Below are 23,833 nucleotides of genomic sequence, written 5' to 3'. Positions count from 1 at the left end.
CCTAGTGTACAGTAATGTAACACCTGTCCACAGCACAAGGAGATGTATTACCTCGTAGGATCACCACTGGTGTGTCTCGGATGAGGGAGTGCTCTCCTTCTATGACAGAGTTAGAGAGGCCATCCACCCCTTCTCTCCAACATCTCCTTCCAGGAGAAAATGAGCCTTCACTAAGTCTTGGGAAGTAGGATGTTCCTTCCTGGCCGGGCCTCGTTAGGAGTAGCACAGGGAAGCAGCGTTTGGAGAGGTTCGGGATTCTACTGTGTTAGAGAGTCCTCCTCAGGGCTGACCAGAGCTGTTTCTCATAGCCAAAGCTTTCCTGCCTCTTACACTTTTCCCTGGCTGCACTCGCTATTCATTTGTGAACAACCTACTTAATCTCACATAATTTATTTCCACTTAGGTTATTTACTGTAATAAACAATCCTTCTTGTCCAGTGGAAGAGATGATAATAAGAAACCCTGACAGTGGCTTGGGCAAGAGAGTGGGTGGTCAGGACCAGTTTTCAGCGATACGTTAAAACGTGAAAGACTTCAGAGTCTCTTTGGGAAGACAGCTAATGTCACAATCCAACAAGTAAATGCTCTTAGACTATATAAATGCTGACTTAGCTGGTATATAAGCAAAAGCCAGTGAGACCAGTAGATAATGTATAGGTTACATTCGCTGGACACCCAAGTGGCTGACTTCATGGTTGGAATCCTGGACCCAGAGCCTTGAAACTCACGCCAAGAGTATGTGCATGTGTGTCCAAGATCCCGAAAAGTGAATGGAGGAGATGGGATTGCAGTGTGGCCATCCTCCTGGGCGGGAGGACAGGAGGAGGATTTCTCACTTTCTGTCTCTCCATCTCTCTGTCTCTCCAGTGAGCACATGCATCCTATAGGGAAAATTTCTCTAAAAAAAAAAAAAAAAAAAAAAAAAAAAGAAAGAAAAGAAAGGCAGTAGGCAGTAATCATTGGCAAAATCCGATTGGCTTTCTTTTTTTTTTTTGCTAGGTCACTACGTGTGTGTGTGTGTTTGTGTCTTTATGTGTGTGTCTGTGTGAGTGTGCATGTCTGTGTTTGTACATGTGTGTATGTATAAATATATATAATTTCTCAAAGACATTTAAATTAAAGCATAAGCCTTGAAGAACAGCTAGCATGGCCCAGTGACAAAGGCACAGGCAGTAGGGGAACTGCTGGACAATGCTGGAGACCACATGGGAAGCTCCAGGTTAGAGTCCCGGAGCCACCTTAGCATGGTGGGCAGTCCTATGACCCTGGCTGGTTGCCAGGCTAATGGCCCCATCTTCTCTCAGGGGGAAAAAAGACAATAGCTAGAATTTTGTCTTTATCTATGGCATACCAATTAATATTTACTTAATTTGGCAAGATTTTAGTGAGATTTATACTTATAAAGGAAAAAATGTTGTATATTCTGATAGCAAGTGAACAAAGTTGACTTACCAGAATAAAATCTCAGTGTCCAGAACACATTACTCACAGTAATCCAATTCTGGGTGCCGCACTTCCTCAAAAAAGAAATTAATTCTTATTCATGGTAGAAACCACATGCACACACACATGAGAGGAGGAAAGGAAGAGAAATCACCCACAAATGGGGCCTGGCGATGCCATAGTCCTCTTCATCTAGGTCTCCATCCTGTCAGGATCCTGGACACATGTGCATCCCCAGTGTGGAGCAGTTGGGCTCAGTCTCAAACCCTCACTGGTTGGTCATGTGACTCCGACTCCCCCCAACACCACACAGTGCCTAACCACTGCACCATGGTGCCAGCCTCTCACGACAGTATTGTGACATGGTTGGAAAGGTAGGAACTGCAACAACTCTCTGTCCAATTGCCCGTTCCCATGAAATACTCTGCTATTTCCTCAATTGTACTTACTAAACGCTCCCAGAAAGATGTGGGAGAGTGTTCCAACAGCCTGCCCAGTGAAAACGATGCGCTCCATGGGTTAGAAGCTTTAGTCTTGGTCACTTATGTGTTCTTACTCTATATACCCTCTTAACGTTGCTTCAAAAGAAGCGTGCAAGCTTGAAATAGATGGGATACACCCATTTCACCACAACTAGTAATTTAACAATAAAACTCCTGGAAGCAAAGAAAAAATTGAGTGTGATGCATATTAATGAGTTGTTTGAGCCATAAACAAGCATAATTCTGTCAACTGTCCCTTTTAGAATGTTAAAGTTGAATCCTTTAAGGAGAAATACTGGGACATTGAAGAACTATGCATTTTTTTCAGCACTATTGATTTGTGAATAAGACCTAGCCTTCAGAGTTTCACAGAATAAGTTTGAGTCATTTTTTGTAAGAAAGCTTCCAGTACTCAACTAAATTGTTTATACAACCTCTGGGGAAAATACAGTACTAAATACAAGCAGTCTTAATTTATGCTAATCTAATTCCAAGTGGCTAGAGACATTTTTTTTTTTTTTGAGATATTTTCATTGTAGGGCGCGTGCGCTCGCCAGACAGACAGAGAGAGACATAGAGACAGAAAGCGAGAAATCACCCCCCAGGGGGGATGGTCACGCCGCAATCCCTTCTCCTCCATTCTCCTCTCGGGATCTTGGGCACGCACGCACACGCGCCCGGCATGAGTTTTAAGCCACCGGGTCCGGGACACGAACCGCGGTCGACTATGTGGGAGTCCAGCGACATAGCCATTACGCTAACTGCTGGTTCCCCAAGTGGCTGGCGTCTTAAACAAAGCAGTGCTTTTCTTCTGGTGGCTGTGTGAAAGAAAAAAAAATTGTTTGCTTTCAAACTACTATATTTCTAGGACAAAAAGTGTGCAAGAAAACTTGAAAAAAGTTTTGCCAACTTTAGACAAATATTTCTTAATGTTTAATAACATTAACCTTTCAAAAAGAAAATGTTTGCCTTTTGAAAGAATAATTCTATGATTTGGATATGATGTGTCCCCCACACTTTCATGTGCTAGACACTTGGTCCCCAGTGGAAGGGTGTTAAGAGGAGGTGAGTCCTGGTGGATGGTGCAGGAGCACGGAGGCCCCACCCTCATGGACAGATTAATGCCATCTTGTAGGAGGGAGGAAGTAATCACTTTCTGAAGGATGGGTTAGTTCCTGCAATGCAAGTTGTTATAAAAAGTAAGACGGCTTCCCGCAGGGCACCCTCTCTGATTATGTCTACTCACTGACCTTACCACTTCAATTGACCATGTTGTGACATAGGACCGAAGCTGGCCAGATGCTGCTCCACACTCTCAGACTTTCTAGCCACCAGAATTGTGAGTCAAAAGAAACTGACTGCACACACACACACACACAAATATGCACACATATATATATAATTTTTTTCTTAGAGAGATTTTTGTTATGGGGCAGAGACACTAACCAGAGAAATAGAGATAAAGTGAGAAATCCCCACCCGGGGGAGAAGGCTACTCTGCAATTCCTTCTCTTCCACTTTCTTCTTAGACTCTTGGGCACACAGGTACTCTTGCCCAGTGTGAGTTTCAAGCCACTGGGTCCAGGACTCGAACTGCAGTCTACCATGGGGGCATCTAGCACTTTAGTTACTATGCCACTTGCTGGCCCTGGAAACTATATACTTTTCTAAATTACCCAGTCTCAGATATTTCTGTTTAGCAACACAATAATGAACTAAAATATGTTAAGAAAATGGAAAGTCAAAGGACCAGCACATGGAGTAATGGCTATGTTGCTGGACTCCCACGTAGTCGACCATGGTAAGAGTCTGGGACCCAGCGGTTTAAACTCACACTAGGTGTATGCACAAGCGTACCCAAGATCCCAAGAAGAGAATGGAGAAGGGATTGCGGTGTGACCATGGAGAAGGGATTGTGGTGTGATTTCTTTCTATCTCTCTGTCTCTCTCTGCCTTTCCAGGGAGTGTATACACCCTACAACAAAAACTTCATTTCAAAAAAATAAAAAAAAAGAAAAAATGGCAAGTCAAGACATACTGGGAGAAAATACTTCCAATACATATATGTGACAAAAATGTACATCCAGAGAATATAAAGAATGATAATAACTAAATGAGAAAGTAAATCCAAAATTTCTAAAGTTGTGAAGAGTTAAACAGAGACTTCATAAAAGAACATACGTGAAAGGTGATAACACATGAAAAAGTGTTCAACATCACAAGTCATAGAAAAATACAAGTGAAAACTACAGTGGGATGCTACTGAACACTCCCTGTAAGATTAAATACTAAAAGAGAGAGGAGGGGGACCCACAGTTGGCATAATGGCTAGGTTGCTGGACTCCCATAGATTCGACCACTGTTCGAGTCCTGGACCCGGTGGCTTAAACTTGCACCAGGCACGTGTGTGTGCATGCCCAAGATCCCAAGATCCTGAGAGGAGAATGGAGGAGAAGGGATTGTGGTGTGGCCATTCCCCCTGGGGGATGATTTCTCGCTTTCTGTCTCTCTGTCTTTCTGGCAAGTGCATTTACCCTATGGCAAAAACCTCCCCTCCAAAAAAAAAAGAAAGAAAAAGAAAAGAAAAGAGAGGAGGAAGAGACGGGGAGGCAACCCCCATTGGGCCCCAATGCCACCATCCAACCCCTTCCCTTACTTACCTCAGCCAACCCCGGATCATGAGCAGGTGTGTGCCTAGAGTACTCAGGGAGGTCTCTGGACTTGACCTGGGAACCTTCCCTGTGGGCTCGCCTTATGGAATGTAGTGTTTTATTGCTGCACTATAGTCTGGTCCTGCATTTTTTATATGTGTGTGTATACTTTATATCTCAGTAAAGTTGGTGTTTGAAAGTTAAAATGGAAATATATTGGTAAGATATTATTAAAACTACTCCCCCAAAATTAATATGCTATCACAAAACTAAGACTGAATACAGTTTTTTTTTTTAAAAGCAGCATACCCAAGGGAGTCAGTTTTCACACAAGATATAAAAGTGAGTCATTAAGGAAGAGTAATATTTTTCTCACCAGATATATTTAAAAATAATTCCATATTTTATTTAGAGTGGTGACAATGATCGTTTAATAAAAATATGATTCAAGTTTATTTTTAAAAATTCTGATTTTTTAAATAAAATTTGCTAGAGGGTACATGTGCTCACCAGAGAGAGAAAGAAGAAAAGAAACAGGAAAGTGAGAAAGCATTTCTCTTCCATGAGGGATAATCACACTGCATGAGAAATCTCTCCTCCATTCTCCCTTTGGCATTTTGGATGCTCACACAAACACACTCTGCATTTTTCGATCTGCCAACTCCAGGACTTGAACTGTATAGTCAGCCATGTGGGATCCAACTGCCCCAAACACCATGCTACTGCCTGGTCCCCAAAATAATGACTTTAAAATAATAAGATAAAACATTTTTATTAGGTCTTGGTGTAAACTGATTAAAAATAATTGGCATTGATTTTTTTTTATTTATCTAGTTTAATTTTGAAATGATTTTAGATTTACAAAAGAATTACAACCCTATTATGCGAAGACCAGCTTGGCATGAACACATTTTTCTGAGTGAGGAAGACTGTGGATTAGAAACAGATGCAATAACAAACACACAAAAACACACGGGTATAGAAAAGCGAGGATCGGGTGGGCACAGCCTCTCCAATAGGTAAGTTGCTACCAGAACCAGACTTAGGTTTATTCTTTTAAAGGACAGAAAATGCTGGAAGGGGAAAATGGGATGCAAAGGGAATGGGGAAGAAGGAAGTAGACTGCAAAGAGAATAGGGGAAGAGGAATTAGAATGCAAAGCCAGTTTTGGGATATAAATCACCTGAAGATGGGAAAATGACTGGAGTCACATTTTTTTTGTTTTTGGAGACAATCTGATCAACAACACCAGGAAGATAACCACTGACAGCAGGCAGATACCGCTTTCATATGTAGATGCTTCTCAATAGCTTATGGAAGTGTGTTTCTGCATGTGTCTAAAGGTCACGTGTTTTCATCACGTGTTTTCAGACTGGCTGCTCTCACTAGTAAAGGGTGTTTTTTGTGTTTAACATCAATCAACAAATGAACACCAATTCAGTATCACTAACTTCTATTTATTATTTTTTTGAGAGAGATTTTTGCTATAGGGCACATGTGCTCCCTGAAGGGACAGACAGAGACAGAAAGCAAGAAATCACCCCCCAGGAGGAATGGCCATGCTTCAGTCCCTCTTCTTCCATTCTCTCATGATTTTGGACACACATACACAAGCACTTGGAGTGAGTTTTAAGAGACAGCATCCGAGACTTGAACCACAAATGACAACGTGGGAGTCCAGTGACATAACCAGTATGCTATCTGCTTATTCCATCAATATCACCAACAATTACTAGATAAGATACTTAGGAGTCTATCCGTTTTTTCTTCTAATGCTACTCTTCTCTTCCAGAACCCAATCCAGGCTTTCACGTTGCATTTAGTCTCACTTCCTTAGCTTCCTCTGATCTTTGAAGTTTCTCAGTCTTTCCTTGTTTTTACCACCTAGGCCGTTTTTGGAAGCGTTCTGGTTAGAATACTCGCCCATTTTCATCCATTTGTAGAACACTATCAATTTGCATTTGTGTATTTTCTCATTAGATCAAGGTTACAAGGTTTGGAAAAGAACATCACAGAAAGAATGTGCCCTTCTCATAGCATGGCATCACGGGGCACGTGGGACTACCGTGCCTTGTTATCTGTTTAGGGTGATGGTGATGCTTAATGAACTTTTCCTCTGTCAAGTTACCATTTTCCCTGCTCAAGACTCTGTTAGCTAGAGGTGATTAACTAGGCACCATCCATTGAAAGGCAGGGAATTAAGATCTGTTTCCTAAATCAAATATTTAAGAAATTGTGGACATAAGTTAAACCACACACTAATTAATAAGTACCTTGAGGGAGGGCATTTAAAACTACAGAAATAATTTTTCTTCTTCAAATTCCACCTATTCATTTTAACAGCACATTTCAGTATTCATCAAAAAAATGGCTTTTGTCTTTTTTTTTTTTAGTTTGCCAAAGGGTATGTGCACTTGCTGGAGAGAGACAGAGAGAGAGAGAGAGAAGGAGTATGAGAAAGCTCTCCCATGGGTCAAGGTTGTGTGGTACTCCCTTACTTTCGTAATTTCCCTCCTTTGGGGATTTTGCGCATGCACAAACATGCACCTGCCCTGTTTCTCAAGCAACTGGGTCTTGGATTCAAACCACTGATCAGACATGTGGGGTTCAGCTGATTAACCAACCCCAGGTCACAGGCCGGTTCTCATTCATCAGATTCTCACTGTGGGGTTTCAGTGATGATTTTTCTAGCTCCCTTTTCTTTTTACATGTATTATGCGAGATTCTTTATTTATCCAAACATTTGTTTATATCAGTATAGAGTCACAGATATTTATGTTATTCTTTGGGTAGAATCCATTTTTTGTGCAAGTTGTTTCATTTTGGGCCACTGAGAGCCCTTTAGTTTGTCACTTGTGTCCTTTTGAAGTCTCCCATCTACACTTTGTTTTTGTACTTTCGCACTTTGTGGGGCTGTGAGATGCTCAGCTTTATTTCACGCTGTTCCCGCTCCACCTCTCAAATCAGGCTTTTCTCCACGGGCCCTGGAGACTTTTACTGGAGTGTAATGAGAAGCCAAGACCTGGGTGAGCTCATTACCTGGGGGTTAGCACTGCTTCCAGGCCCTCTCAGAGAAAACTGTGTCTACATACCGGCAATGTCTACTTCTGCATCTATTTATACATATATTAAAACTAATGAGTGCATAGCAATGTCTCTGACTCTCATCCAATGCCACAGGATTTATTATAACCTTCCATTTGATTATGTGTAAAAGTTTTCTGTGACAGTGAGAAATCTGGTCCCTATTATCATCAACTTAGTTGCTTATTTGCTCAACTCTAGTCTGCATGTAAAGTAGTTTCCAGATTGCTAAAACTTACCCTTGTGAAAAATAAATTTACCAACTAGAATACAATGCTTATGTATAGGTCGGTCTCTTTATACTTAGCCTTACCGTTCCCTGACAAGACACTCCTCCAGAGTCATTTGCTCAACTCCTTCCTTTCTCATCCTCGTTAGTCCTAAATTTGTGAGAAAATAGATTGATTTTCTACTTTCTTCACTTACCCTGGAGTTTGCCTATATTCTGATTGATATGCTTTCAAATAGGCATACATTTAAAGTTCATCACTGAGCTCTCCCTTTCTATGAGTTTTGACAACTACATAGTCATGTATCAGCTACCACAGTGCCATGCAGGATAGTTCCGTCATCCTAAACCTACCCTTGGACAGCACCGTCGAAGTCAGCAATTCATTATAAACATACTGTTGACAACTTCTGATTTATTTTCTATACATGAAGACTTGCCTTTTCCTAGAATACCATTCAAAGGGTCCAGCAGGGAGCGTGGTTTTTTAAGGTGTTGGACTCCCACATGATTGACTGCAGTTAGAGTCTTGGACCCTAGTCGCTTGAAAAATCACACTGGATGTGTATACATGTGTATTCAAACTCCCAAAAAGAGAATGGAGGAGAAGGGATTGTAGCCTGGCTGTTCTACCTGGGGGATGATTTCTCACTCCCCTCTTTTAGAAAAATGTGTTTAAATGAGATTCATCTAGGCTGTTAATGAATTATAGTTTTTTTTTTTTTTTTTGCTTCCTTAGAAGTATTCATGAATGGGTGTACCATAATTTGTTCATCTACTTACTGAAGAAGATGAAAGTTCTTTCTAGTTTTTGATGATTATGAATAAAGCAGTACACTGATTTTTGTGTAAACATTACATTTTTATTTACTTGGATAAGTAATTGGGATCGCTGAGTCATACTATAAGAGTATATTTAATTTTATAAGAAACTAACAAAATTTCCATTGTGCCGAATCATTTTTATTTCCATCAGTCCCTTCTTCTTCATTTCTCCTTTTTTTTTAAATTTTGGATATGCACACACATATATCTAGCATATTTCTTGAGCTGCCAGGTCTAGAACTCAAATCATGCAGTTGGCCATCTGTCATTGGGTTGGCCCACCGAATTAGTCTTTCTAGGTGTTGTGTTTTTTTGTGTGTGTGTCATATCTAAAGATTCATTATCAAATACAAGGGCATACATTTTTTTACCCTTGTTGTTTTATAGTTTTATAATTTCATTTAAGTCTACAGTATATTTTTAATTTTTTTTAAGAATGTATGCACACAAGAGGGGGATGGAGAGACATAGGGGAGAGAAGCACCTTCCAGAGGAGTGTGGTCACATCTTAGTCCATTCTCCTCCATTTGTCCATTCTGGTGAAATTTGGGGCATGCACGCAAGTTCATGTCTTGTTTTGCAAGCCTTCAAGGATGAAATTTTAACTGTAGTTGGACATACTGCATCCTGTTCCCTTAATCACTAAGCTTTGGAAGCAGCCTGTCTGTGGTACATTTCAAGCTAAGGTTTATCTAAGATGTGAAGTATCTGTTAAGATTAATTTATTACGGGGACCAGCAGTTAGTGTAATGGCTATGTTGCTGAACTTTCATGTAGTCAAATGCGGTTCAAATCCTGGACCCAGTGACTTAAACTCACGCCAGACACCTGTGCGTGTGTGCCCAAGATTCTGAGAAGAGAATGGAGGAGAAGGGATTGAGGTGTGGCCATCCCCCCTGGGGGGTGATTTCTTGCTGTCTGTCTGTCTGTCTCTCTCTGTCTTTCTGGTGAGCGCACACACCCTATAGCAAAAAAAATAAAAATAAAAATAAAAAAGGATTAATTTATTAGTATATGAAGGTCCAAATAATCCAATGCCATTTCCTTAAAAGCCTATCATTTATTTATTTTTGAAAATGGCTTTGAATCTTTGTCAAAAAATAATTTACTATATTTGTGTGGATTTATAAATGTTAATTACATGAAGTTGGTGACTGGGTTGTTTAGGTCATCTATACCAGTATGCATTTCTTGTATGTATTTTTTTTTTCTTTCATGAGCAACAGAGAGAGAGAGACAGAGAGCACTATCAACCGGGTCTTGGCACCATAATTCATTTTCGACCCAGCCTCCACCCAGATCATTGACATGTACATGCCTGACACACTCAGCAGGGTCTCTGCGCATGAACCCAGAGCCTTCCTACGGGGTCAGGCACACAGAGCATCAAGTTCTAGCCACTTACTCTATCAGTTACTAGGATATGCTCAAGTATCCAACTGTAGATTTAAAGTTTTCTATTTCCTCTTTAATATCTATTTTTATTTCCTCTTTAATATCTATCAACTTTTCCTCACATAACTTTGAAATTCTGTTAAGTGTGTACTTATTTTGTATTGGCAACTTTTAAAAATTACCTTTCTAGGGACCAGTAGATGGCATAATGGTTACATTGCTGGACTCCCATGTAGTCGATCACTGTTCAAGTCACAGTCATGGTGATTTAAAATTCATGCCGGACACATGTGCATGTGTTCCCTAACTCTCAAGAGGAGAAGGGATTGTGTTGTGGCCATTTCCTCTGGGGGGTGATTTCTCACTTTCTGTCTCTCTCTGTCTCTCTGGTGAGCGCACACACCCTATAGCAAAAATCTCTTTAAAAATTACCCTTATGATTTTATGAATGTCCCTCATTAAACCTGAGTGCTTTTTCCTGGTGACTCGTTGTCTGAAATTAACATAGCTACTCCAGCTTTCTTCAGCAGTATATTTGAAGTGATTATTGATATGGTTAGATATAAATTCTTCTATCTCTTTTTTATTTGTTGCTTATTTATTTTTTCACTCCTGTTTTCTATGTGGTTAATTTTCTTTGCTTTATAATCTACTTCATCATCTATTTCAAGCTATAGTATATATCTCTTGAAATTGAAAAGAAATTTTTTATTGGTTTCCATACTGGTCACAAGATACACTTAAATAATCATCATTAAATAAAATGATAACACTTTCACTAGTGAAAAACCTTATAAATTATCCCAGATTCCTTCCTCTCATCCTTGTTCTATTGTCATGTATTTTTATAGATGCATTCATGTATGTTACAAACACACAACACACTACTTTGCTTTATATAGTCATTATTAGAGAAATTATAAATAAAGAAAACATTTATTTTGGAACTGGCCCTAAAGCACAGTGGCTGAGAATCAGATTTCTCCTCTTCCCCTCGACTCCCCCATGGATGACAGTGGTTTGAATCTCACTGGTCCCAGTGACAATAGAATGCAACCTAAATTGAAAGCTAAAGCATTAGAATATGCGTTTCATTCTGAGAAAAGGAAAACTCCATAGCATGGCCTCAATGATACTACATAATCCAGCCCCAGTGGCTTAAAAAGTATGCTAGGTATGTATACATGATGCGCAAATTTCCAGCTGGATGGATAAATGGAGAAGGAGTTGTGGTGTGACCATACCAAATTGAGGGGTGCTTTGGTCCTCTCTCTCTCTCTCTCTCTCTCTCTCTCTCTCTGTCTCTGGAGATTGTGTGTGCCAAGAACTATACTTACATAGCCAAGGGGAAACTTGAAAATGGGTCAATAGAAATTACCCTCTAAGTAAAATGTAAAGAGTACAAAGTGTAAAAAAAAAGAAAAAAAAAGGGACAGCAGTTAGCATAATGGCTATGTCGCTGGACTCCCATGTAGTCGACCGTGGTTCAAGTCACAGACCCGATGGCTTAAACTCATGGTGGGCACATGTGCTTGCGTGCCCAAGATCCCAAGAGGAAAATGGAGAAGGGATTGTGGCTTGGCCATCCCCCTGGGGGGTGATTTCTCGCTTTCTATCTCTCTGTCTTTCTGGTGAGTGCACGCGTCCTATAGCGAAAAACTCTCAAAAACAAAAAAAAAAAAAGAAAGAGTACAAAGTGTGGCAAACAAGCAAGAAAGCAATTGAGCAAAAATATAGAACAGAGCAATCAAGAATTGTGAAACAATAATAGATGGCTTAACATATGTTTAACTGGAATTACAGAAGGAGAAGAGAAAGAGAATTGGCCAAAGCACATATATTTGAAGATATGAATTAAAACATCTCTGAAACTAATAAAAGTATCTAATTATAAATTTAAGAGAAACAGAAAACATCCTGCAGAGGAGAGAAAAAATCAAATAAAGAAAAAGCTAAGTGTATCTAATTCAAATTGTAGAAAACATGAAACTTGGAAACAGCCAGAGAGAGGGAAAACAAATAGCCTACAGATGACCAAGAGTAAGAATTACAATAGACATCTTGTTCATAATCATGGAAGTAAGAAGACAATGGAATGATGCCTTATCAGTGTTGAAAAAGAACACATTAAGAAAAAGAAAAAAAAAGAAAAATCTGTCAATTCAGAATTCTACACCAAATGAAAAAAATTATTTACAAAAATAAAGGAGAAAGGGTGTCATGAATCCCTTGATAACCATTTTTGCAACACTATAGTAGATATAAATTTATTTCAAATAAAAATTAAAATAAATAGGAATGAAATATTTTCTCAGTCAAACAAAAATTGAGGGAATATTGCCAGCAGACAATATTCTACAAGAAATTTTTGGCACACATGCACCTGCACCATGTTGCTCAATTTTCCAAGACTGGGATTTGAATCACACTGCCAGTCATGTTGGATCTGGTTCCCTTAACTGCTGGTCCACAAGTCCAGCCTTACTGAACCCATGGAAAGTATTCTTCACCTCTGTTTTCATTTTTCTTTCTAGCTCATTTGACGATTTGTTTCACTTTCCATCACTATGCTGAAACGGCCGATCTAATTTTGGATGTTATTGACCTTTTTCACTAGAGCTACTAACATAGCAGTCATACTTGTGTTGAGTTCCCTAATAGTTCCAACATTGTGCCACATGTGAGTCTGGTTCTGATCATTTACTTCAGAATATATTTTCCCTGACCTTTTCTTATGTCAGTTGTATATCAAAAACTGGACAAATTGTATAGATTAGTGGATACTGAAGCAAATATCTTTTATGATTATAAGTAAACACATCTTTTCTTCTATTAGTGTGTTTCTATCAATCTAGTCAAGAGTGAGGTGAGATCAAAGTTTCTTGTCACTGAGGTTATTTTCAGTACACCACAGAAGTCAGATTTCTTTAGCGATGTCTTGGGCCTAAGATAAGTCTTTGTCTTTCCTGCAGTTCCCCTCAATATCTGTTCCATGCTTTGAGCTGCATCTTCTTCTTGCACACACCACCAGAAAAAAAAGCCACCTCCTGCTGTTATTTCAGGAGTACTTTAGTGATTTTTTTTTTTTATCAAAGTACATTAGTGTGGTGGTTGTAGGTATAATAACAGGAGAATTCAGATTAAAATTCAGTCTTAGGTACTTTTTTTTTTTTATTTTTTTTTTTAGTCTTAGGTACTTTTAACCTGAGTCCTGACAGTTTGAACTTAGCACATGTCTCTGCCTCTTACACAGTTACAACGTTGGGTCCATATGTGCTCTGCTCCTTTCCAATGGTAGAATAATTTATTTCTCGTCCTGTTCTTCCAGCAACAATAAGGATCCATCAGTGCCCCAAAGAAACCACTTCTGTCCCTATTCTCTGCAGACTAGGGCTTTCTTTTTTCTTTAGAGCATAAACAGGAGCTGGGTGTGGATGGAATTTTGACAGTGGCTACCATTCTTCTCCCAGGGAGAATCACAGCAAAAGCATTCTCAGAATTCTCCTTGATGTTCACTGCAGGTGCCTAGTGGGGTTTGCAGGGAAAAAGCACGTAAGAGGGTTGAGACACTTTCGTCTGCAGCTCCCAGAGGCTGCACACTCTCACATGAACCCATATTCAGCTTTTAGCAGTCTCTTAAAAGTAATTTTAGCTGAATCTTCTCCATAACTTACACTCATCTTGCAGCATCTGCCCCATTAACACAAACGCCAGGCTCCCATCCATTGCCAGGCTCCCACTCTGCCCCTCCCTCGGTGAGCTGTTGACTCTATGCCCTCTGTTACCTTGTGGGTTAAAGAAAAGGCGTTTATTCTCAGTTTTCTCCATTTTTATTTGCCTTGTTACTAAGATGAAAGAGATACTCTTCCCTGCTCTCTCTATCTCTGGGCTGAACGTAGATTAATTAAATTAAGTCCACTGGTTTTGTTTTTTAATTATTTAGGTGACAACATGAAACCTGAATTGGGAACCAAAGGAGGAGAATACATGTTCAGTCAGGGAAGAGGAGGAACTCGGAGCATGGTCTGGATGATGCCACCTACTTGGATCCCGCCAGAGTCCTCTCAATGTGGCTCTTCCCGTGCTTGGCCTGCCCTGGCCCTTCCCAATCACACGGGCCACTTTCTTCCTTGGAACACACCGTCTCCTTCTCTGCATCCTCTGTGTGCTGATTCACTGTGCTTGCAGGGCTCTTCCTCAATTCACTTCCATTTTCTCCCACAGCTCCTCAGGTATCTGCCTATCACCTCATTCAAGAAGGTTTAATCAACCCCCCCCCCAATCTAAAAGAAGAGGCCCTACTGAATAATTTTTTTTACATACTGATTTTTTTTCTTTTCTTTCTTTCTTTTTTTTTTTTAGTTTTCCCTTAACAATTCAATAAGAATGAACGAACTTCAAGATTTGTAGACTGTGAGACTGCAGGATAAAAACACCAATTTACAAGATGGGTTTTAGAATAAGGGAGTACCAAAGTACGTGAGCAATGCGTTTTCTGCAATTCTTTTATTTATATCTACTTACTATTGTCACTAGACATATTTCATCTTCATTTATTTGTGTATCAATTCATTTTATGCATTGGAATGAAACCAACCATTTAGTTTATATATTTATTGATTCACTTCTTTCTCCTGAGTGCTTAGAAGAGCATCTAATACCTAGTTGGAAGCCAGTATTCTGTTAATATATAAATGGTGCATTTCTTTAATTTGGGATGTCCTTGTTATTTGCCCAACAGAAAATGACAGGTAGGCACTAATGATTAAAGTTCAAGGTAGATTCTGTAATTTCAAAAGTTGATGTCTAATTCATGATATGGCTACAGTGCATGGCAGTGCACAGTATAAAGCTAGAGAAACGTGGGTAGAAATTAGGAAGGCTATCGGGAAAGGGATCCTGAGGTGAACCTTGGCGTGTTAGTGCTCATGCAGCAGGCACCCTCCTACAGTGTTTGTGCATGTGCAAATCAGGTTAAAATAGTGGTTAGCAAGATTATGAATCCAGCCTCTCAGCAGTTCACCCTCTGACGATGCCGCTTTCCATGCACTCTGCAAAGGAAGACTTCAATCTTACTTGTTCATTAAAGAAACAGTGAGGCTGATTTAATGCAAATATCAAAACGAACTAAAATCTCTCCCAGAATCCTTCACAATCCAGAAGTCTTAAACTCCCAAATCAAGGAGTTTCTCACTCATAACCTCTGTCACTGCTGTGCCGTCCCCTTGACTGTCTCTCCACCCTGACCTGAATGCTGAAGAAGGACACCCTTCCCCTGGTGCCTGTTCTCACACCTCAGTACAAGCCAGGGGTTCATGTTCAAGGTCACTGCTTTGTGGGCTGGATTCCCAGGTCCAGGGTTTGCTGTCTCTTTCTTCTTTCTAAGAAAGATTCTCTTTTTTACTTTCCCTTCTCTTCTCTCTGTAATGCTCTTCCTTGTCCTGTATTCATTCTGTTTCTAAATGAGTCCAGGCAATAGTTGTTGGAGAATTCTCGGAGGAGCCAGAGTTAAAATAAAAAGGAACTCATGGTTTTGAGTTATTTGATAGGACAAGGCATAAAAACATGAACTCGATGTGACAGGCCATTAGGGGATTTTGCAGGTTTATGTGAAAGATTAGCGCAGCCCAAGCAGTGTTTTAGGACGATTAGTCTGGCATCAGAGGGCTGTGTGATTAGACGCGGTAAAGCTCTGTTCACCAAAAGCTGCGAGGCAGCTGCCCTTGAATCCCAGGGTAGGTCGATGAGGGTAGTAAGAGAATGTGTAAGAGAGAAAGAACTCCAAAGTTTGTCGGCTGTGAGACTGAAAGAACGAGAATGCTATTTTAAGAAGTAGGTTTTTAGAAGTAGGAAGCACAGCAGTACATGAGCAATACATTTTCCACAATTATTTTAATTATATCTTTTATGATTTTCTTTATAATGGCAGAGGATCCTTGTAATGACTTAATACTTTCTTTACATTATCCTTAACAAAGCACATGATGATTATCATTTTAGTGGGGTAATTAAACATTTTTACAGTATCCTTTTTGGTAATTTAAGTTATCTGTAAGCTTAGAAGGTTTAAATAATTTAGCAGTAGCCTGGGAGAATAAGTACTGCTTGTATTTTTTATTTTTTGAGAGGTTTTGGCTATAGGGCACATGCGCTCACCAGACAGACAGAGAGAGACAGAGACAGAAAATGAGAAATCGCCCCCTGGTGGGGATGGCCACGCCGCAATCCCTTCTCCTCCATTCTCCTCTCGGGATCTTGGGCACACACGCACACGCACACACACACACACGCACACGCAACTGGCGTTTTAAGCCACTGGGTCCAGGATGTGAACCGCGTTCGACTACATGGGAGTCCAGTGACATAGCCATTACACTAACTGCTGGTCCCAGTACTGCTCCTATTTAATATACTACTTTGTTATACTACTAAAATTTACAAGGCCTGATATAAATTTGTTAGTCTGGAGAATAAAATCCAATTTCGAGAAATGAAATATTAAGAGAAACTTTATGGGATATGATAAAGCTTATCTATATGAATATATATTACATGTAATTTAAAAGAACTATGGGTAGATTAGATGGCAGCTAGATATACATATTAGTTAATTTGCATATTAGTGTGAATACATATTAGTGAGTTACATGTTGTTCTGTGAATTGCATATTAGTTAAATTTAATGGAAAAGCAGAGATGTTTGTTGTTTTCTACCTCCCTTCATAGGCCCCAAAATACTTAGACCTCAAAATTAATCTATTTACAGTATTCAAATTAAGTTTTCAGGTATCACATCAGGGCACATGCGCTCACCAGACAGACAGAGAGAGACAGAGACAGAAAATGAGAAATCGCCCCCTGGTGGGGATGGCCACGCCGCAATCCCTTCTCCTCCATTCTCCTCTCGGGATCTTGGGCACACACGCACACGCACACACACACACACGCACACGCAACTGGCGTTTTAAGCCACTGGGTCCAGGATGTGAACCGCGTTCGACTACATGGGAGTCCAGTGACATAGCCATTACACTAACTGCTGGTCCCAGTACTGCTCCTATTTAATATACTACTTTGTTATACTACTAAAATTTACAAGGCCTGATATAAATTTGTTAGTCTGGAGAATAAAATCCAATTTCGAGAAATGAAATATTAAGAGAAACTTTATGGGATATGATAAAGCTTATCTATATGAATATATATTACATGTAATTTAAAAGAACTATGGGTAGATTAGATGGCAGCTAGATATACATATTAGTTAATTTGCATATTAGTGTGAATACATATTAGTGAGTTACATGTTGTTCTGTGAATTGCATATTAGTTAAATTTAATGGAAAAGCAGAGATGTTTGTTGTTTTCTACCTCCCTTCATAGGCCCCAAAATACTTAGACCTCAAAATTAATCTATTTACAGTATTCAAATTAAGTTTTCAGGTATCACATCTCCAAAATAAATTTTTGATGTAAGCCAAAATATCTTTTTTTTAATTGTATGAAGTTAAAAATATTTTCTAAATATTGATAATGACTTTAGTTTTTAGAATAATAAAATATTGAAGGAACTAGTTAATGATCTGCATCATTATCGCATGAAATTTAAATTCAAATAAATAAGAGAAATAAACCATATGACCAACAGACAATTCCACATTTTTTGTTGAGGCATTCTTGACTATATACAAATGCATTTTTCTTTATAACATTAAACTTAGGTTAAAGAAATTAATCAACAAATTATAAATATCATTTCATAATAGTCATAATAAAAGTGTATTTTAAAAGCTATTTTCCAGCCTATTAAATAATATCTTTAAACATATTATTTGAAAATACTATGCGTACGCATCTTTATGTGTATAACTATCAAGATATAATAAATAAAAAATGTGTGCCTCAGAGAGGTGAGAATAATAGCTCAGGATAAACCCCCAGGTACATAAGTGTGGTCTCAACGTAATGTAGCAAGACACTTGTCTTTGTTTTTGCACGAGCATCAGAACTCGTTGCTTTCCCCTGACCCAAAATCCAAAATTGTCCATTTCTTATTCACTGTCTTGCCTTAACCAAACCTTAGTCTGGTCTCTTTCCTCCTCATGGAGTTTTAAAATTTAGCTTGAAACTAAGTCTGAGCAAACACTGAAATGCAAAACAGCCTGTCTAATAACTCAGTCCAAGAATAACCTGACCTAGCAAGAAATACCTCCCACCAGATCTGTCTGATCATTTGTGCTCACACTTTTGCTTGCCCAGTTTTCTTCCTAAAATCCCTGCTAGCTCTGCTTACCTTTCCTTACAGAAGAGAAATCTATTTTTTGTTTGATTTTGAGGTGCTTCAGATCCTCAACCCAATTGGTACTATGTCTCATTAAGATTTTGGATACTTCATGACAGTAACTGATTATGAACACTGTCCTGGGGTTACCAGCTGCTGCCAATGTTTAAATTGCAATTACGATGGCCAATATACAGTAAGGCTACAACCATTTCTTATTCTCTCATATCTTTTCCTGTTAATACCATCAATAATCAGTGAATTTTATTTATTTATTTATTTATTTATTTATTTGTTTATTTATTTATTTATTTGTTTTGGAGAGATTGTTGCCATAGGGCGCGTGCACTTGCCAGACAGAGACATTAGAGACAGAAATCAAGAAATCACCCCCCAAGGGGGATGGCCATGCCGCAATCACTTCTCCTCCATTCTCCTCTCGGGATCTTGGGCACGCACGCACATGTGCCCGGCGTGAGTTTTAAGCCACCGGGTCCAGGATGCGAACTGCGGTGGACTACGTGGGAGTCCAGCGACATAGCCATTACGCTAACTGCTGGTTCCCTATTTTATTTTTTATACATTGTTTAATTAATTTATTTTTTTCCATTGCATTTTCTTCCATACATTCAATCACATTATTATTTGTCTTACAAAATGGATATTTCAACAGGTGAACCTTTCTCCCTAGTACTGTTTTGTTTTTGTTTTTGGGTTTTTTTTTGGGGGGGTGGAATTTAATTTTATTTCCAGGACCTTGCAAGGTATGAAATTCCACATAGAAATAAGAAACCCGTTTGGAGGACAAGCTTCATACAGTATGTACAGTTTGGAAGTGTTCAAGTATAGTGTCGTTGCCAAAAGTGCTACAATAACAACCACATTTAAAAAGAGTTCTTGGTAGAGAAACAGTAAGACAAACTGATACCAAACACAGCACACAACAAACCCCTCTGTGCCTCAGCTGTACAGTCTAGAAGTTAAAGGCCCCAGGAGTCCCATCCTGCACTTGGAAGGTGTAGCTGTCAGAGGTAGTTCCGGGCACAACATTCTCATCTTCCTCCTCCTCTACAGAGAAATACTTCTCAATCAAGTTTAATGAAGACTTGTACACAGACTCGTTTTCATGGTTTTGTAGGGCTTCAATTTTATCCAGGCCTCCACATTCTTCGATCATTATACTAAGTTTCTCAGTTTATCCTAGCTTCTCAGCAGCCTGAAAAATATTTGAAATGGCATCCAAAATAACCAGAATAATTTTGGTATCTTTTGCAGTTAGGAGGCTCATCAGCGGTTCTATGATGCCACAGTGGACGAGGGATACAATCTGCTCCACTGTTTTGCCGCTTGTGTAGTTGGTTACAGCCCACACAGCCTCTTCTGCATCTTACAGTCAGCCTTAGAGAGCACGCCGATGAGGAACGGGACTAACCCGTGATTCACAACCTGCTGGATCTGGTCCTGCCGACCGGTGGTGATGTTGGACATGGTCCACGTAGCTTCCTTCTGAATATTTGTTTTGGAGTTGGTTAGAAGGCTGGGGAAGATGGCGAGTGCTCCAGCATCTATCACAACCTGGGTCTGTCCATCTGTCCCAGTGACAATATCACCTATGGCTCTTAGGGCAGGAGTCACAATGGGCAATTCGGTAACTCCTAGAAGCTTCACAAGTTGGGGAACAACTCCTGTTTTTACAACCATTTCAATCCGTTCATTTGGACCATCAGTAAGGTAGGAAATGGCACAGCAGGTATCTGCTAATACTTCGGGATCATCGTGATGCAGAAGACAAACTAAAGTAGGAAAAATCTGCTCAACAGCATCTAGCGGGGGTGAGGGATTCTTGCTGCGGCAGAGGTTTGAAAGTGTCCAGGTAAGGTTACGTAAGTGACCACATGCTAACAATGACATATCAGGAACTGCAAGGAGAGCCAACAGCAGGTCAACTGCTCCATACTTGATAACCAGGTCCTGGAAAACTGAACCATCCCCTGCGATGTTTCCTAGAGCCCACACAGCTTGCTCACTGATGTGTGCGTGGGGAGAGGCCAACGGAGAAATGAACGCTGGGATAGCGCCTCCATCCTCCCCAGCTTTGGTCTGTTCTGACGTCCCAGGAGCAATGTTAGTGAGTGCCCATGCAGATTCAAACTGGGTGGGACTACAATCATTTCTGCCCAAGGACACAAATTTTGGAATCAACCCAGCCCGGATGATGTTGTCTATGGGGGGCTATTTTTCCCTAGAAAGCAGCTTCCTAGCAGTTTGAGTAGCCTGGAGCTGGCTTTCCGAATTGTTGTCATTAATGCCTTTGACAATGTCATCAACAGACCAATTTACAGTGCCCTGGTTGTTGCGTTTTCCTGCAGTGGAGAAGTAGCATCATCGGGAAATGAGCTTACATTTCTCCTTTTCAGCATCTGGTCATCCTTCTTAGCGTTCCTCAGCTCCACATTCACTTCTATTCTTCGCCGCCTCATTTCTGTACTGTCTGTTAAGACGGGCAGCTGGTGAATTTGCATTCTCATTGGTGGACATGATTATGAGAGAAGGGAGAAAGCGTTCGGCCGAGGTGCTGACCGGGTTGGTACCTGCACAGACGACGCAGGCTCACACAAGAAGCGGCCCGGGACTCACAGGCTGAGGATCTGCTGCCCTAGAAATGTCCACCATGGCTCAACCTTAAGACCGTGTGCCTCCCTAGTACTGTTGATAAAACTACGAAATATACAGATAAATGTCACTATCTTCAAGGTCAGGCTTCACACTGGGATACAACCCTTAAAACTGGCAGGGTGTTCAGTGCTCCAGGACAGTTTTGTCACCTCAGAAAGTTGCTTGGTAGCGGAGTGGGGCTTGCTCTGGGAGTGAGTCCTATGGCCTAGGACATTCTACCTAGGGACAAGGAGGTAGCACGGAGGAAGCCTCTGCATGGTGGTTTTAGCTCTGTTTTCCCAGTATGATACTGAGAATGACTCTAATTTTCCAGTCTCATAGATGGGGCAGAGTCAGTCTTTTCTTTGAGACCTATTTGTTCTATTTGCATCGGTTCTATTCAAGTGAAGATACTCTAATCGTTTGAATTGGATTTAGTAATTATATGTAACTCAGATAGGATAGGAATGACTTGAATGACCCAGTGACTGTCAGCAAAAGCTTTAAAAGTGCTATCCCTCACTTATCAACTGCTAGAAGGCACATGCTTTCTAATAATCAATTCCTTAAGCTTGGTTCATACGGGGGCATTTCCCTACCCATTATTGGACCTTGGAAGGCAGAAATAGTTAAAAATTGGCCACATGAACCATACTAGATTTTGTGGATTTTATTTAAAACAAAGAAAAGGTTGTGATAAATTTGTCATAAAATGTGAATGGACTTTGTAAGACTATCAATTCCTACAACAGTGGTAGGAGGTCTGCTTATGCCTCTGGCTCTCCAGTGCAGATCATCCTGGCACCAGCCAATGCTGTTACACTGTAGCAGAGAATGAATGGAGTCCTGAGTGGAAGCCTTCCAGTCACTGCCATGAGAGGCCCAGTCGGAGGTCCCAGCATTCCTTGTCACCAGAGCTACTCCAAGCGCAAATGCCCAGCTTCCTTACACTTAGGAAAACTCTGTCTTAAATAATAATTTAAAGCTGGCCTACTATTAATTTTTCTATGAATAATAATTATATTAAAAATAATTCTATAAATTTATACAAAATCAAATCTTACATATTATATGCAAGTATGTTCAAACTGAGCATAATTATGGGGGTGGTCTTCAAAAATTCTATGAAAAATGCCTATTATGACAAAAACTGTGGATGGTCTTCATAATTTTTGCATTAAAATAAACTTTACTTTATTTCCATTTTTTAGAAACTTTCTTGAAGCTCTCTCATATTAAATGTAAAATAATGTAAGGTTCCAAATGTAATCACAATAATTAGAAACTCATTACTGATATATAATAATATGCACATGAGTAGATCTTGATTTTATAGAAAATAAGTTCTTTATGATATTTTGGTGCTTTCATTTTCTATCATATTTACAATGCAAACGGTAACCATGTTAGTCAGCATTTATTATAATATTGTGGTCCTCAGATAACTATAAATACGTTTTGATTTTTGAGAAGCTATATTTTATCATTGCAACCAATCTTGACAAAATTTACTATATCTCATATGCTAAAGAATAGTTCCAAAATGTGTTCTTCTATTTATACTGTAAGGGTATTACAGTACTTCATTGGAAATCATATTTCACTTCAGAAAAAAATAAACTCAACCATTTAATTTTTCAAATGTCAAGTCATATCAATAGAACATTCATTACAATATTTTTATTAAATTTTCATTTTAGTTTTTCTTAGACTTGCTGTAGTTCATGGCCCACTATAATTTATTAAACTGTATATGTTGTCTACCACATAAAAGGCCTCAAGATAATCTTTCAGTATGTACCATTTATCTTACACAAGACTTTTTCATATCGGATAGATTAAAAATATAGATGGTTTTCAAATTTAGATAAGCTGAATAATGCACAGGGTCGTCGGAAAAGTCGTGACACATTTTTGCACAGAAAGACAGAAAAATATGTCATCACTTTTCTAGCTATCCAATATTTATAGTTAAAACTAGCCTGCTTGAATTATTCCCAGTTTCTACACTAAGTTTATTAGTATGCCTCTTAAAAGGTGAGCACTCTCAAATCATGTCTTTGGATTCATTTCTATAATATGATTAATATTATCTCCAATTTCTATGAGCATTGAATTATTTTCCATTGAATCATCCAATTTATCAAATTTTGGAAATATACAGTACTATAGATAGGACAATGAACACATATACTCACTACTTTAATTTGGTAATTGACAACATATTGATCTGCTTAGTCTTTATTTATATGTCTATATTTTCTTTTGCCAAAATGTTTGAAAATAAATTTTACATTGTGACACTAAACATTTCAGCACATATCTATGAAAACATTTCAGCATATATCCACCAAAATTAAGGACAGTATATTGCACAACTTATTTAATTATCACATATACCAACACTACTTTTCTAAAATCAATATATAGTTCATATCCAAATGTCCACAACTGTCTCCAAATTATGTTCTATGGTTTCATTCCATGAATAGTATCCAAACAAGATTTATATAGTAAATTAGATTTCATGTCTTTTTAGACCCTCTCGGTATCCAGATATTTTATCTTACATCATATACGAGTTACTACAGTATTAGTAAAAGGCAAACAGAGCACTAGACCAAAACAGAATGCCCAAAGTGATCCTATTCAAATATTTTATTTATAAGCCAAATAGATGGTGTGTAGTTTTTTTTTTCTTTTTTTTCCCCCAATAAGTGGTTCTGGTCAAATACAGGTTTACATGCATAAAATGAATCTTGTGTGTGTCTTATACCATGCACTGAAC

The 23,833-nt window shown here is 39.2% G+C and overlaps 2 pseudogenes; both read right to left on the bottom strand.

Moving 5' to 3' along the window:
• Window positions 1–6,503, bottom strand: part of LOC102476625 (THO complex subunit 2-like) — a 56,216-nt pseudogene extending 49,713 nt beyond the window's left edge.
• Window positions 6,504–19,255: 12,752 nt separating this feature from the next.
• LOC102472420 (importin subunit alpha-1 pseudogene) lies at window positions 19,256–20,928 on the bottom strand (annotated as a pseudogene).
• Between the last annotated feature and the right edge of the window lie 2,905 nt (window positions 20,929–23,833).

This window comes from Tupaia chinensis, unplaced genomic scaffold, assembly GCF_000334495.1.
Source record: "Tupaia chinensis unplaced genomic scaffold, TupChi_1.0 Scaffold000364_1, whole genome shotgun sequence".
Classification (NCBI taxonomy): domain Eukaryota; kingdom Metazoa; phylum Chordata; class Mammalia; order Scandentia; family Tupaiidae; genus Tupaia; species Tupaia belangeri.
Note: the sequence above shows the minus strand (reverse complement) of the source record. Positions and strands in the feature narration are given on the sequence as shown.